The sequence below is a fragment of the Malaya genurostris genome, chromosome 3, assembly GCF_030247185.1.
Source record: "Malaya genurostris strain Urasoe2022 chromosome 3, Malgen_1.1, whole genome shotgun sequence".
In the NCBI taxonomy this organism is placed as follows: Eukaryota; Metazoa; Arthropoda; class Insecta; order Diptera; family Culicidae; genus Malaya; species Malaya genurostris.
Window position 1 is genome coordinate 190424190 of NC_080572.1, and position 17230 is coordinate 190441419.

Consider the following 17230-nt stretch of genomic DNA (forward strand, 5'->3'; position numbering starts at 1 on the left):
CGGAAATGATCCTTCTCAGTGCATTAAATTTCCCACCAAATTGTCCTTATTGTCGTTTCTCTTTCGATCTTAATCTTCAAATTTTGAGCCTAGAGCTAAAGCTAAAATGTTCCAACCGGCACCGCTGGGTGGCGCGCATCAACTTCCCAGCAAAACACAACTTCCTGTTTGGGTCGACGGTGTTCGCAACATTCGGCAGCGCTGCCGATCCAAACGTCAGCGTACTGTCAGTCACAGACAAACACTCGTGCCGTTCAGCCGTCTCTCTCGGGCCAAGCGAGTAGTGTTTTATATATATATTTAAAGGGTATATCGCGGAACATAGTGGTGAAGGCGCTGCTACAGGCTGATCCGTGTGTCTAGAGCGAGTGAGTGAGCGAGAAGTCGACGCCATTTTATGTTTTTTGCGCTTACACCAGTGTGGAAAGGGTCCTCCGTCTTCGGTGAGTTGGTGTTCTGCTGTGTAGATTTGTGAACTCCTCTCGCGGGTGGAAGATAAAAAATCGCGACTTTTCCGATCAAGTGTTTCTGTGAATGTAGAGAAAAGTGCGCTAAAGTGCAGATTAACGAATGGTACGGTTATTATGAATGAATTTGACCGGTTTCGGTTCGGATAAGGGGGTTTTTTAATCCAGTCAAATTTGCGGGTCAACTTTTTTTTCTGGCAATTGTGAAAAGTCTTGGAGAAGCATGTACAACAATGATCTAGCTTGCTTGCTGGTAGTGGCAATGTTGGCGGTAGAAAACATCGGTGTGTGAGTGCTTACTGCTGACAGTTCTCTTCGTGAAATTTGCCCTACGCAGCTGGTGTGTGTTTGTGTGCTTGCGACTGTTTGGCATCTAGTCAGCGTTGTCAGACAATAAAGAATGATTTTTTCGGAAATTGCTGTGAATTAAATATTTGTTACATGAACGTAATTTCGCACATGAATCATAAAAATATCATAATTGTTGTGACAACTAGTCCGTTCCAGTTCAGTTTAAAAATTTCCAAATATCTGTTTCAGTGATAATCAGTCTGAATTAGACGCGGCTCTGCTGGATTTATAGCTGATAGATAGCAAGTAAGTTTTTTTTGCTGTTCAATAAGATAAGAAAAACTACACGCCTATGTTAGTATGGAATCGACGAGAAAAATATAATCGTCTTTTAAACATATGTATGAATTGTACTATCCACAATTAAATTCAACAAATCTATTAAAACTTACTGATTTTTTAGGTCGAACATTAAATTATAAAACCAGAAATCAATCTTGTATGTAATGTGATAGTTATTCTGCGATTCTTGTTATAAAAATATAGAAAACAGTGATATCAACTATGAACTTTTTTAATAGTTAAGATTTTTTATGTGACAAATTTGAAATAAACATTCTTTATTAACTAATAATGTTTAAAAATATAAAAAGCCGATGATTACAACGGAATGCCTAAAAATACAAACAAAACTTATCATCGTTAAAGGAAACCAAAATTGGCAACTCTGCCGTTCAGCATGTGCGAATGAATGAATGGATGTTACGACGGGGTGAATCGCCGCATGCTAGGAAGAGGTTCGCCCGCTCGGAGGGGTGGCGGAGTGTTGTGTAGTTTTTAAAAACAGCGCTCTGCACTGGGGCCCGTGAGACTCTGTCTAATAAATTCAATATGGCGGCCGGGGGCAATTAAGTTGTAACCATGTCCCAAAACGGTCCGGAATCACCGGATTCCCGGCATATCGGTCAGATTCACGGTGAAAACAAACCAAAACTTGTGTGCGTTCTACGGATTCGGCTTTCTTCAGTGAGCTATTGGTAGTTGTGTGTTTCGAGTTTGAACTCGTCTCGGTCGCGACTGCTGCTCTCGCGTTTTCCTTCTGAATGCAATGCACAGCTGATTTTATACAAATATCGTATAATTCATGTAGTTATAACGTAATTTTATCTTATATTCAACAATTCAACTGTCCAAAAGCTAACAGAACGCTCGGGATAATGTGCTATCATCAAGACCATCGAGATTGAACGATTAGCTCATCATCGTTCATTGCCCTTCCATCTCGTAGCATCCACAACCCATAAGTAAATAAGAATGTTTACATTTTTTGCCTTCCTAAACACTAAAATGATTAAATTTGACTAGTAGATGTCCTTTTTCCATCGACCAAAAGGTCTGGAAAATTCCTATAATTGTTACGGTTGCGCTCCGCTTTGCACGAATCAGCGCACAAAGAGCAGCTATTCCGGAGGGCTGAGTACCAGTTTGTGAAAAATTTTCTTCACACAGTTGAGTGAGTTGGTGCAGTTTTTGAGGTTAGGTTTGGAAGTACCACTACCACTCAACACCACCAACCAGCCGTCGAACAAACGAACAGACCGTCCACAATGGGTACACCTATCTCTACGTCGAGTCGGGTCGTGGATATAGCTTACAGGAGTTGTGCGGAAGGGCGGAGGAAGGCGAACGAAAACGATGAAAAGACAGAAAACCGAACGATGAGGTGATCCAGGAGAAGCAGCTGACGATGGGAGAGGGTGGAAAGTGAATGACGGGGTGACATGGGGTAGGGCTGTTGGGGCATTACTCGAGGAACTTACCCACAAAGAGACTGTTCGGTTGATGTACAGTCCCCGATTGAAAGTTATCTTAAATACTATCAGCGCTTCTTGGGAAAATTTTTAAAGATTGTCCTGTTTCCTGAAACCTATGGGATCGACGTGTCGGCTACCGATGTGAACCTATCTTGCACACTGCTAGCTTACTACCTCGCGGAAATAGTACCGATGGTGCATTTTGACGCAAACAGTGGATTGCGCAACGGTTCGTTTGCCTTGTCGATTGGTAGCTAGGTAGTAGACATTTCGTATCGCCGATGCTTTACTATTTCACCATCCGCCTTCAATAGTTTGCATCAAAACAATAACTAGATGTTCTCAAATTCAGGTGGATGTCGCTCAGTATCATTTTTTGGAAACCTGTTTTCATCGATTTGAAATTCTAACGGTCTTATGAAAATCACTTCCTGTAAGTTCCCTCAATATCTATGTTGTATGGGTGACTGACCAAAGTCATGCAGTTGTGAGTTCGGAAATCTTTATTACATGCTACCAAGTCATATTAGAATAGTGACAATTTACACATACACTTTTGAAATCATTTCTTACGCTAGTATGACTAGATTGACCACGCTTAGAAAAATCTACTTACATGAAAGGCAATCGCCTTGCTCATGACGCAATCTTCTGTGCCAAACAATATGTTGATCAGAAATGCAAATACTGCTAAATCTAACATATTCGAACAGTCGGAATAATATTGGGCAAACTTCTAAAGGGTGATTTTTTAAGAGCTTGAGAACTTTTTTAAACAATAAAACGCATAAAATTTGCAAAATCTCATCGGTTCTTTATTTTAAACGTTAGATTGGTACATGACATTTACTTTTTGAAGATAATTTCATTTAAATGTTGACCGCGGCTGCGTCTTAGGTGGTCCATTCGGAAAATCCGCTTTTTTATCGACAAATTTTGTTCAGCGATGAGGCTCATTTCTGGTTGAATGGCTACGTAAATAAGCAAAATTGCCGCATTTGGAGTGAAGAGCAACCAGAAGCCGTTCAAGAACTGCCCATGCATCCCGAAAAATGCACTGTTTGGTGTGGTTTGTACGCTGGTGGAATCATTGGACCGTATTTTTTCAAAGATGCTGTTGGACGCAACGTTACAGTGAATGGCGATCGCTATCGTTCGATGCTAACAAACTTTTTGTTGCCAAAAATGGAAGAACTGAACTTGGTAGACATGTGGTTTCAACAAGATGGCGCTACATGCCACACAGCTCGCGATTCTATGGCCATTTTGAGGGAAAACTTCGGAGAACAATTCATCTCAAGAAATGGACCGGTAAGTTGGCCACCAAGATCATGCGATTTGACGCCTTTAGACTATTTTTTGTGGGGCTACGTCAAGTCTAAAGTCTACAGAAATAAGCCAGTAACTATTCCAGCTTTGGAAGACAACATTTCCGAAGAAATTCGGGCTATTCCGGCCGAAATGCTCGAAAAAGTTGCCCAAAATTGGACTTTCCGAATGGACCACCTGATACGCAGCCGCGGTCAACATTTAAATGAAATTATCTTCAAAAAGTAAATGTCATGTACCAATCTAACGTTTAAAATAAAGAACCGATGAGATTTTGCAAATTTTATGCGTTTTATTGTTTAAAAAAGTTCTCAAGCTCTTAAAAAATCACCCTTTATATATTGCCTATTGAAGTTGGTTCAATACTCTGTGTCATTCCCTCATCGAACTATATCAGATAATTCTTAACATACATGACTAATGACGCGTCTTCGAACACTAGAAACTAGGCAAATCCTTTTATACCCGATACCACATAGGATCTGAACTACTTTTTTTGTCTATCAATTGTATTCGACTAGAAGTTTATAAAATGACAACACGTATTCGATTGAACTTGCTTGAAACAAACAAAAAAGAGCTTCGTGGTTCAATTTGATATCTTCTCTAGAAACTAATGTAAACCTTCGAAAAACTTTTGAATATTTTCAGTTTTCAATTTTGAAAACTAGTATTTTAAAAATAAATCTTAATTTTGAGATTAATCATGCTATGAAAATTTTAAATTAATGAAGAGCGAAAGTGCATTTTGTTTAGTATAATTTATCTGAGATCATCTGATTTTCTATTGTCTATCTCATCTGACTTTTTACTGACAACAATTCAAGCTAGAAACATCCACTTGAAATGTGGAATATGAAATTAACATTTTACAAATATGCTCGAAACGAAACCTAGTATCAGCAAAAGCGTTAAAAATTTAACCGTGAGTTGCTTAATCATCAGTAGTCGAACTTAGAAAGGGTTTTGCATTATTTTTGTTTGAAATAGTTATCACTAAATCTAATCATTCAAATTCAAAATTAAAAATAGAAAAGCTGACGTGAAAAACATCACGGTTAAAATGTTTGTTTTCGTCTTTCGTTACTAGTGCTCCTCAATGATTCTGCCTGTAAATCAGTAGATATTTCAAAGCTTATATGAACAGTAGATAGTTTACGATTTCACTAACCACAAAATATTTGAATGGTCCTTTCGCCAATTTTTAGATTACCCAACACCACGGGAAATCGACGTAAACATTTCAAAAGGGCCTAAAAGCAATTGACAGGCTCTCGTTGTATACTTTCTCTTTCGACTAAATCAGCGTTAATATTCAAATGTTCGTTACATATCTGGTACTGTTAGGAAAATGGAAATATTCATTCTTTACGAATATTTTTTAAATAAACATGAGAATTAATGAGTTATGAACATAAGAGAAAGTAAACAAAGGGAAACTTTTATTGGTTTATGTGACCTTATGAAATGTTCACGACGAAATGACGACGTGTTGCAATGCAAAATCGACAGTTAACATTAGATGACTAGTGTCTAGTCGAAACTGTCAGTGAAAGCTAGTATACTGTTTGAAACATCGGCAAACGAATTTACTGATATCGGTATATTTGTTGTTTACTGACAAGTTCGGCAATATAATATGCCAAACTTTGGCAAAAATATACGTTTTACAAAGGTTTTTGGATATTACTTTAACGAATTTCGGAAAAGAGCATGTGGATAACTGAACAATCAGTAAAATTTCATATTACTGATCTAATTCGGTATTTTTTTATGCCGAGCCCAAGAATCGATATTATGTGTACATGAATAGGATACGGGTAACAAAAATCTTTCCCTCTTCCTTTTATATGGAAAGAATCTTCCAAAACTGCGCCATGTTTCTTCGAATAAAATCTTTGCTAGTGGAGGAAAAAAGATCATATACACGTACTTCTATATATGCACTGGTAAGTTAAATTAAATGTTTTTATGTTCCACAAAGTACACACAGTTGTTAACTTTAGCGAAATCAATGGCTTTGAATTCCCTACAAATTTAAATGTAAACAATATTCTATTCCTGAAGTAAGTGTTTTTAATCGAGCTGCATTTCGACAGTCCCACGACAAAAGGTCCTAACTGCAAATGGCAGTTTCTCTTTGTTTACTTTTTCTTTCACGATTTACAGCACTGAGTTTTTATTTGACGCCTTACTCTTCGCAAAATTACAAGCTTCCGATTTATATTGAAAACTTTCGGGAAATTGCAGTAAATGTTCCGTAATAATCAAAAGAGAAAGTCAACAAAGAGAGGCTCTCATTTGCAGTAAGGTCCTTTTGTCGTTGGACTGTCGATTTGCTCCTTAAGCTTAGCTAGAAGTTATTGTATCGATATCCTTTCGATATCGTCAGATTTTTCACAACACTATTTTTTGTTTTGTTTTTGTTGTCCTGGCCTGGCTATAAGCGTGTTTCAACACCCGTTTCGGTGTAATGATACCGTTTTGATAATCTAAGGCTTTCAACAAATAACTTTTAATCTGAATCTTCTAGATACTAACAAAAGATAACCTTGATTTATGAGAATTTATCCTAGTGCTTATACTTTTGAATTCAAGAAAATCGGTTCACTTATTGCATCAGGTCCTATGTGCAATTGATGAAAGATTATCTATGAGAAAACCAATTTTACTGTTTGTTTTGGATTATAGAGATTTTAACCATAAGATCATTCATTTTTTCGGGTCAGAAAAACTATCTGATACCATATGCGGGTTTGGGAATCGAACCCAGGTGGACAGCGTGAAATGCATCGACTTATCCATCACGCTATACCCGTCCCCCGAAACCACATTCTACTTCGGATCATTCATCAATTCCAACCAAACAATGTTCGACCTTCTTGAATCTTCAAAAAAAGCTGAACACGCTTCAGGGAGTATTCATTGTAGTAAATTTTTCCATTGATGAAGTGAAATGTTATGGAGGGCTGACTCATTTTGACACATCCACGGAGTTATGTGAAGTAGAGCTCTTGCTTCGTCATAACACATGGGCTGAAAAGTCTCGGGCCTATCAAAGAGAATTTCTTACCGACGAGCATTTTTTGAGGTCTGCGAACAACCAGTAGTTGCTGGGAGCCAAATCTGGCGAATACGGTAGATTTGGGAGCAATTCGAGGTTCAATTCATGTAGTTTTACCATTGTTTTGATTGACTTGTGACACAGTGCGTTGTCTTGATGAAATAAAAAAATTTTCTTTGTCATATGCGGTCGTTTCTTTGCATTTTTAGCCATCAAACGCTTCAATAACGCTATATAACATTCACTGTTAGGTAGCGCTTCGCCGTGGTCAGGTTGAAGCGAGACAACTCATTGCTTCCTCTTGCTTTGTCGCCGAAATTTCACCCTAAATTACAAATTTCTCCAATACTAACCCGATTCACGAAAAATCAAAAACATGATTTTACTATGCATTTGGCGAAAAATATAAGTTAGAAAGCATTTCTTTTGCGAGATTTCGTGCGAGTTTTGTTAAGAATAAGGAAAAACTCATTTATTTTTATAACTCGCACGAAATCTTTCGATAAAAACGTTTATCAGGCACAATTTATATACGAATCGATAGAAAAACTAATTATCTAGATTTGTATTTTCTTGGAATTTTCGTTTTCCTTCCCTTTCTCTCGCAATTTTGGGCAAAGTGCGTAAAACCCCGGGATAGGCAGCAAACTTCACCTGACCACGGCGAAGTGCTACCTTGATGGTATTTCCTTTCTCAAGATAATCGATAAATATTACACCACGCGCATCCTAAAATACCGAGACCATAACATTTCCAGCCGATTGTTGTACTTTCAAGCGCTTTGGACGAGGTTTACCAGTTGCTGTTCGCTCAGATGACGGTCGCTTTGATTCCAGAGTGAAGTGAGGAATCCATGTTTCATCCATTGTCACATATCAACATCATCAACACGTTCTCGTTTTTGGTCAACGTGAGCAAACGCGGCACTTACTTTGAACAGAGCTTTCTCTTAGTGAAATGTTCATGCAATGTAAAGCCAACACGTTCTTTTGATATCTTTACGATGTCAGCTAAATAACGCAACTTTACTTTTCGAGCATTCAAAACGATTTTGTGGATTTTTTTTAATGTTTTCTGGCGTTACCGCCTCACGTCCACTGCGCTCTGCATAATCAGTGTCTCTACAACCACGTTTGAAGTCAGCAAACCAACTTTTTATTGTTGTTTCTGATGAAGCGGAGTCTCCATAACACTTTTCAAGCCATTGCTTCGCTTAAACGGTATTTTTTTTCATCAAGAAGCAGTGTAAAATTAAAACACGAAATTGTGTTTTGATCCATTGTTCTGAATATAAAAAAAATAGCGTCACTCTTAGCTAAATAACTCCCAAACTAATGAATAGAATATCATGAAATTTGAACAGCTGTCTTTTAAAGGTTAGTTTTAACTATTGACTGCAATAAAGCTAGCGCCATCTATGTGTTAGGCCCGGCACTTTTTAGCCCATGTGTTATATTTGATGTGAACTTTGATACACATCTCGTCATTGATAGCAACACATCAAGACTTGGTGATCCATTGCTAATATTGCTTTCTTGTATAAGCTTTGATCATTATTTGTTGTTTAACACCTCGGCTGACGCCATCAAACTTTGCATACGTTCAATTGTATGAATTATTGATTTTAAATATAATATTAGCCATTTTTGTCATATAGCCGAGAGTTTGGGTCGATGATTGAAGAGATTTGATATATTCTTGGCCTTCTCCGAATTCTTGATCATTTCGCTTGATCGTATGACGCACTTTTTTTTTTTTTAATAACTATTTATTGGAATATGAGTTAAAATTAAATTATTAAGATTTAAATTGGGTGTTCAGCCACAAGTGGTGACTTTTCAGCCCTGTTATATATATATGATTTGGTTATTACCATGAAGACATCATTTGCTTCCGCAATTCTGAGATTTTTGTGTAGGGAAAATTCTAAACCTACTTGTATTGTGTGAATGACGCACTTTAAATGTCTTAATCGCATGGGTTATGCTTTATTGATTTATTCCGAATTGTTGTCCGATCGAAATGTGTAATCTGTATGTAGGTTTGAAATAAGAGAACGGACGAAGTTGAATATTCGATATGTGTAAGAAGTTTAACTCATGATTTGTAGAGACAACTGATCACTAAGTAGCAATTGGTCTATAGAGGCACTTCGAGCGACCCAGTAAACGATTGTGGGCTCTTGAGTTAGAATTTGGATATTAGGACCAATATATGCATAAAAATCGTAATGAACATGAACTTAGCGAAGCAACTTTCGCGGATGATAACACAAATAGGTGAATCATTTGTTGCTAGTTAGTTCCTAATTAGTTACGGTAGTTTTCAATTTGTTGTTCAATTTAATTTTTATCTTTTGAGTACTTCGTTCAAGTTCATATGAAGTTAAGGAAGCACCCCTCCTAAAGAAGTTTGAAAGCAAATTGGAACCCAGTGAATAACTTCTTACTTATAAGTTGCTAATTAGTATCGGTGGTTTTGAATTCGTTGCTTTTTTTTTTGAGTACTTTGACAAGTTCGCGCTGGATTCCGATTTGTTTTGAAGCTTCTTTAGAAGGGGTGCTTTATTAACTTCATATAAACTTAGCGAAGTACTCGAAAAAATAAAAAACAAAACTTAAACCTGTTCTAATCCACCTAGTGATGTAATGATGCCTTTCTCATAACAATCATACTATCATATATAATGCTGTGGTATTCTTCAAAATAATTTTCTTCGATTTTTAAAAGGATAACTGAAATCGGTTTGTTCGTCCGTCTACTTATAAAACTATCAATTGAAGAAAATTTGAGGTAGATTTAGAAAACTTTTTACGGTTTTTCGCCCGTTTCAATGATGATATAAAAGTTTTAACACACTTTACCCTACATTTCTGGATCCGGAAGTCGGATCGAATGAAGTTCAGAAACTACGTCTGGGACCACAAGACCTTTCATTTGAATCTAAGTTTGTGAAAATCGGTTCAGCCATCTCTGAGAAAAGTTAGTGCACTTATTTTCACAATTTTTTGCATTTTTCCCCATAATTCCGGAACCAAAATTCGGATCCAAATAATATTCAGGAATTTTGTATTGGACCCCAAGACCTTTCATTTGAATCTAAGTTTGTGAGAATCGGTTCAGCCATCTCCGAGAAAAGTTAGTTCAGAAAAACGTTACATACTCACATACGCACATACACACACATACATTTTGCGTACTCGGCCTCGGTTCAAAAGTCGGGTTTCACAGTGATTCATTAAGTTTCGATATGAGAAAGGCAAAAAAGAGCAACAATCTCAAAACCTCCGTAGTAACTAATTAGTAACAAATTATCCATTGGAATTCGATTTTTTTCAAGCCTATTTAGAAAGGGTGTTTCGTTAACTTTATATAAACCTAGCGAAGTACTCGAAAAAAAGCAACAATTTTGAAACCACTGTAACTAATAAGCAACTAATAAGTAACAAATTATCCACTGGGCTTTGATTTGCTTTCAAATTTCTCTACGAGGGGTGCTTCGTTTGACTTAGCGAAGTACTAAAAAAATAAAAAAAATAAATGAGCAACAAATTCAAAATTATCGTAACGAATTAGCAACTAATTGGCAACAAATTATTCACCTATTTGCGTTATCATCGGTGATAGGTGCTTCGCTAAGTTCACGTTCATAAAATCGTACTTTAGTGATTGGAAAACAATTTTCAATTTATGTTTGACAAAGTTCCTTCGAAGAAATTTTTTATAGCTTGGAAAGAAAACTTATGAAGTAGGTACTAATTTCAGGAAATATCGATTATGACAATTTGACTCTCAAGCAAATATGTGCAAAATTTAAAGGAAACGGATATTTCTGAAACTGCACGGTTTTTCGAGGTTATGGTTTTCATTATACGGATTTCCGAAAATGAACAATTTTTTGAGCCTCAGAATCGATTATTTTAAAAACATTGTTTGTCGGGATAACACCAAATCTCGACGATTCACTCAATTTTGATTGAATTGGTCGAACGGTTGAAGGTTGTGGGATCAAATCCTGTCTTGGAGATTTTTTTGTCGTGAATACGATTTACTGTACACTAAAATCATTCATTTAACGACACATCGTACCTTCGGAATCGAAAAGAACTTATTCTCAAGCTTTTTTGTAGTGTTTATGGCTTCTAATTGTACGTATCATCGTTCTTTCAAAAACTGAATGCAGTATACAGAAGGCATGAGACATTTAGAATAATTTGCTTATTTTCTCCATATCATCGAAAATATGATTAGCAATTTATGAAAAAAAATTCAGTGGTATGAGATAACCAAAACTAACTCGAAATTGAAGTTTTATTTTTTTTTTAGATAACCATAACTAACTCGAAATTGAAGACATATTTTGTTCGCTAGAGAAACAGGCATATTCTATGTATGGCTATAAACCATGAGTGTTTTTAATTGACTAATTGACACATTTGTGCATGTTATTTAAGACGGTCAATTCAGTCATTCAATTTATATCATATTACACTTATAATTGACAAGAACAATTTGTTGTGGAATGAATTCGAACATTGATTTAATCGATTTTGTTACACAACCCGTGATTTTTTGCTCTCGTGTGTTTTTTTTTTTTTTTTTTTTTTTTTTTTTAAATAACTATTTATTGGAATATGAGTTAAAATTAAATTATTAAGATTTAAATTGGGTGTTCAGCCACAATATATATATATATATATATATATATATATATATATATATATATATATATATATATATATATATATATATATATATATATATATATATATATATATATATATATATATATATATATATATGATTTGGTTATTACCATGAAGACATCATTTGCTTCCGCAATTCTGAGATTTTTGTGTAGGGAAAATTCTAAACCTACTTGTATTGTGTAATGGGGAAAAGGAACTTATATACTAACTTACTAACTAATACAGAGAGCGAATCGATTCAATTGAAGATTGCATCGATTTTTGTCGGAATTTGCTTATAATATTATGTGACATTACATCTAATGGTTCTATATTTGTGAGTCTGTGTAACTCATTTGTACTAAACCAGGGAGGACGCTTCAGAATCATTTTCAGAATTTTATTCTGAATCCTTTGAAGCGTTTTCTTCCTGGTGGAACAACAGCTTGACCAAATTGGTACCGCATAAAGCATGGCTGGTCTGAAAATTTGTTTATAAATTAACAATTTGTTTTTTAGACAGAGCTTAGAATTTCTGTTTATAAGAGGATATAAACATTTAATATATTTATTACACTTTGCCTGGATTCCTTCAATGTGATCCTTGAAAGTGAGTTTTTTGTCATACGTTAAACCTAAGTATTTAGCTTGATCAGACCATGTCAATTCCAAGCCATTCAATTTGAGAATGTGATTATTGTTTGGTTTAAGAAAAGAAGCTCTTGGCTTGTGAGGAAAGATAATTAATTGCGTTTTTGCTGCATTTGGTTTAATTTTCCATTTTGACAGATAATCACTGAAAATATTTAAACTTCTTTGTAGGCGACTGCAGATCACTCTTAGATTTCTACCTGTGGCTAACAGACTTGTGTCGTCACAGAATAGCGATTTCTGACAACCAACGGGTAGATTTGGAAGATCAGAAGTGAAAATATTATACAAGATTGGAGCTACACTCGAACCCTGCGGAACACCGGCTCGTACGGGTAGCAATTCAGATTTACAATTCTGATAGCTAACCTGAAGAGTACGATCAGTTAAATAATTTTGAATCATTTTGATCAAATAAATAGGAAACTGGAAATCAGACATTTTTGCTATTAAACCTTTGTGCCAAACACTGTCGAAAGCTTTTTCTATGTCTAGAAGAGCAACTCCAGTGGATAACCCAGAAGATTTATTTGATTTTATCATGTTCGTTACTCTGACAAGTTGATGAGTAGTTGAATGTTCATGACGAAATCCAAACTGCTCTGGTAAAAAAATTGAATTCTCATTTATATGAGTCATCATTCTTAACAAGATAATTTTTTCAAAAAGTTTACTGATAGAAGAAAGTAAGCTAATTGGGCGATAACTTGATGTTTCTGCTGGGTTTTTATCAGGTTTTAGGATAGGAATTACTTTAGCGTTTTTCCATCTTTTTGGGAAGTAAGCTAATGAAAAACACTTGTTGAAAATTTTAACCAGGAGTCTCAAGGCAACATCGGGAAGATTTTTAATAAGAATATTAAAAATTCCATCATTACCAGGAGCCTTCATGTTTTTAAGTTTTCTAATAATTGATTTAATTTCATCAAAATTCGTCTCAATAATGTCATCGTGTGATAACACTTGGGTTGAAATATGATCATATTTCAGTGAGACTTCATTTTCAATAGGACTCACAACGTTCAAATTAAAATTGTGGACACTCTCGAACTGCTGAGCAAGTTTTTGAGCTTTTTCGCCATTTGTAAGAAGTATTTGATTTCCTTCCTTGAGAGCAGGAATAGGTTTCTGAGGTTTCTTAAGAACCTTAGAAAGTTTCCAGAAAGGTTTAGAATATGGTTTAATTTGTTCAACTTCTTTAGCGAAATTTTCATTTCGCAAAAGAGTAAATCTATGTTTAATTTCTTTTTGTAAATCCTTAACTATGTTTTTCATAGCAGGATCACGAGAACGTTGATATTGTCGTCGACGAACATTCTTCAACCGAATGAGCAGTTGAAGATTGTCATCGATGATAGGAGAATTTAATTTAGTTTGAGCTTTGGGAACTGAAAGATTTCTAGCTTCGATAATATAATGATTCAAATTATCAATTGCTGTGTCGATATCCGCAGAATTTTCTAAAATAGTTTCATGATCCACATGATTTTCAATGTGAGATCTGTAATCCAACCAATTTGCTCTATGATAGTTGAAAATAGAACTAATTGGATTAATTATAGCTTCGTTGGAAAGTCTGAATGTTACAGGAAGATGATCTGAGTCAAAATCAGCATGAGTAATCGGTTCACTACAAATGTGACTTTGATCTGTTAGAACCAGATCAATTGTAGACGGGTTTTTCACGGAAGAGAAACAAGTAGGATTACTGGGATGAAGAACTGTAAAGTAACCAGCTGAGAGTTGATTATGAAGTATTTTACCATTACTGTTATTTTGCCTACAATTCCACTGGACATGCTTAGCATTTAAGTCCCCTATTACGAAAAATTTCGATCGATATCTTGTAAGTTTTTGCAAATCGCCTTTAAAGAAATTTAATTGTTCGCCGGTGCATTGGAATGGCAAATATGCTCCAGCGATGAAATAAATTCCATGAATGGTTTCAACTTCGATTCCCAAGCTTTCAATAACTTTAGTATTGAAAGAAGGTAAAATTCGATGTTTAATTTGCCGTTGGACAAAAATGGCAACTCCACCACCAATTCCAGTAAACCTGTCAAATCGATGAACCACATAATGTGGATTACTTTTCAATTTTACATTTGGTTTAAGAAAAGTTTCTGTCACAATGGCAATATGAATTTTGTGAACTTTGAGAAAATTATAAAATTCATCTTCACTCGATTTCAAAGATCGAGCATTCCAATTTAAAATATTCAAATAATTATTTAACATCACTGTTAAATTTTAAATTCATTATAATATTATTTGCAAATTTCCATCCGATTTGAAATGCTTCAAAAAGTGATGAAGTCGAATTCATTTGGATGATCATTTGAAAAAGTTGATCTTGTAGGTAGATCATTTTATTTTCAGTTATATCGCCTAAATCGACTTCATTTAAAGAAGCGAATGGCATTGAAGGAATATTTGTAGGTAGACTGCCATTAGAAGAAGATGATTTGGTCGGTCTACCTATTAATAAATTGTTTTCGTTAGAAGAAGAACTGCAAGGCGGTCCTGTGTTTTGATTATTTACATTAGAAGAAATAGGAGATAGATTTCTACCTAATATACCAGCATAACTGACATTAGAAGAAGATGATGACGAGGTCGATCTACCTGTCAATAAATTGTTTTCGTTAGAAGACGAATTGGCAGGTGCCTTAGAAGAATTTTCAGGTATGTTCTGTAAATTTAAGGTCGTTGATTTGACTTGTTGTCTAAGCGAACGAGCGTTTAAAATTTTTTCCCTGACAGGACATTTCAAATAATTGGATTTATGATTTCCATTGCAATTTGAACATGAAAATTTATCAGTGGTTTCATTCATTGGACAAGCGTCTTTCGAATGCGATTTACCACAATTCAAACACCGTATATCCATATGACAATTTTTGGTTCCATGACCGAAGCCTTGGCAACGACGACATTGCGTTAAGTTTGCAATACGATTATGCCGTTTATAATGTTCCCAATGAATTTTAATGTGGGAAATGAAACGTACTTTTTCTAAAGTTTTCAAATTGTTTACATCACTTCGATTGAAGTGTATTAGGTAAAGTTCATGGGAAATTCCAGAGCGTGGTTTAGAAGTACCATTCGCTCTTTTTTTCATAAGTATTACTTGGGAAGGGGCAAAACCAAGCAATTCTTTTAGTTCATTTTTAATTTCATCAATACTTTGATCATTTGATAATCCTTTCAAGACAGCCTTGAAAGGTCTGTCTGATTTTATATCATATGAATAAAATTTATGAAGTTTTTCGGACAAATATCGAATAAGACTTTCGTAATCTTCCAATCCATCCACCAAGACTCGACATTCTCCTCTTCGTCCGATTTGAAATGAGACTTTTACTTCCGGGAGAAAAGTAGAAAGCTCAGTACGGAATGCTTTGAAGTCGGAAATCATCACCGTCACTGGTGGCATAGATTGATGTTTCTTCCCAGAACGACAAGCGTCCATTTTGGGAATTTTTGAAGAATTTTCTTCAATGTCGCTACAATCGGATTCAGGAAGAATCTCGTAAATATTGTTAGACGGCATAGGATCAACGGAAGGGAAATCCGTCCGTTGTCTTTTATTTTTACATTCAGATTCTATAAGATCATGAATGTTATTAGAAAAATGTTGAATAACGGATTGTGATTTATTCCGTATTGAATTATTTTTAGCCTTAGGCTTGTTGCCTTTCCGGTTGGACGCAGGCATTTTTGAAATTAATGAAATTTTAAATTAAATTAACTAGGCTAAATTAGTCTTCGATTAGACTCCTAGCTAGCCTTAAAAAAGGCTGATTAATTTCTTAGTCACTCTAATATCACTCTTTGTATCACTTAGTCACTCTAATATCACTCTTTGTATCACTTAGTCACTTAGTTAGTGATTCAGGTAGCCTTGAAAAAGACTGAAGCCTTGAATCAATGAAACTCTAGGTAGCCAGAAAAAAAATTCCAGGAGCCAAGAGCTATACGCGTGCGGTGCGAACGACTGTTCAACACCGACTGATGCTCTCGTGTGTTCCTTTTTATAATTGTACCGTTTCAATTATACAAGTGACGCATTGAAAGTTTGCAAAATTAACACAATCAATCAACTAGTACGTGCGATTACCGATACTCGGATGTGTGGAAGGCATGTCAGTTTTATTCGTATTCACGTCATCCAGTTATGTCTCTGACATTACCCTCCCGTCTTTTTAACTCACTCCGCTATTTCATTTATCAATCATTTTCTAATCAGTCTTTTACTGGATACGATTTAACTGTGCATATATTGGGATCAGCTAATCGCTGTAATTTATGTGCTGTTTCAAATCTAATTCATACATTTTAAACGAAAATTAAAGGAGAACAACAGCAGTTCGAGCACCAACACGGCAGTTGTGTAAGCATTCGAATTAGGATTCCTCATTAGCCACATTGACAGGAAATTACTCTATTTGATCACTAAATGATTTAGACTCGATTCAGTAATAGCCGTTCAACCGAGAAGGTTGTGTATAGAAGCGTACAGTTTAATAACGCTGGTTGGTTTACACGCGTTAAATACGACAACGGTTGAACTACAGGTAGAGACCTGTTGGCAGCAGCCGTTAAAACGTATAGTCGTGCTGCATAAGAGAGCCCTAGTGCTGGGCCAAGCTGGTGAAGGAAACAACAAAGGGCGTTTCCCAAACTCTACCCAGGCCGCAATATACAGCCACAAGTGCTGAGCAGGAGAGTGCAAAGGCACATCGAAGAGGAAGAGTGCAAAGGCACATAGAAGCAGGAGAGTGCAAAGGCACACCGGTGCGAAGGCACTTCGGTGCAGAAGCATATCGGTGCGGAGCACAAGGAAGAAGGAGACAAGACAACTCGGTCTTTCCACTGCCATACAACACGCAGGTATACACCGGTGACCTGCGCTGGTTACAGCT

General features: G+C 35.8%; 1 protein-coding gene across 5 annotated transcripts in view; it reads left to right on the forward strand.

Annotated features, from left to right (window-relative positions):
- The first annotated feature begins 223 nt into the window (after positions 1–223).
- LOC131434575 (MOG interacting and ectopic P-granules protein 1) overlaps positions 224–17230 on the forward strand; it is a 55894-nt gene continuing 38887 nt past the window's right edge. For 3 of the 5 annotated variants that reach the window (XM_058601415.1, XM_058601416.1, XM_058601417.1), the window contains exon 1: positions 453–1064. The gene's annotated coding sequence lies outside the window, so the exon portion shown is untranslated. Of the gene's footprint in view, positions 1065–17230 lie in introns of all 5 variants that reach the window. The other 2 variants (XM_058601413.1, XM_058601412.1) reach the window with 2 other exon arrangements.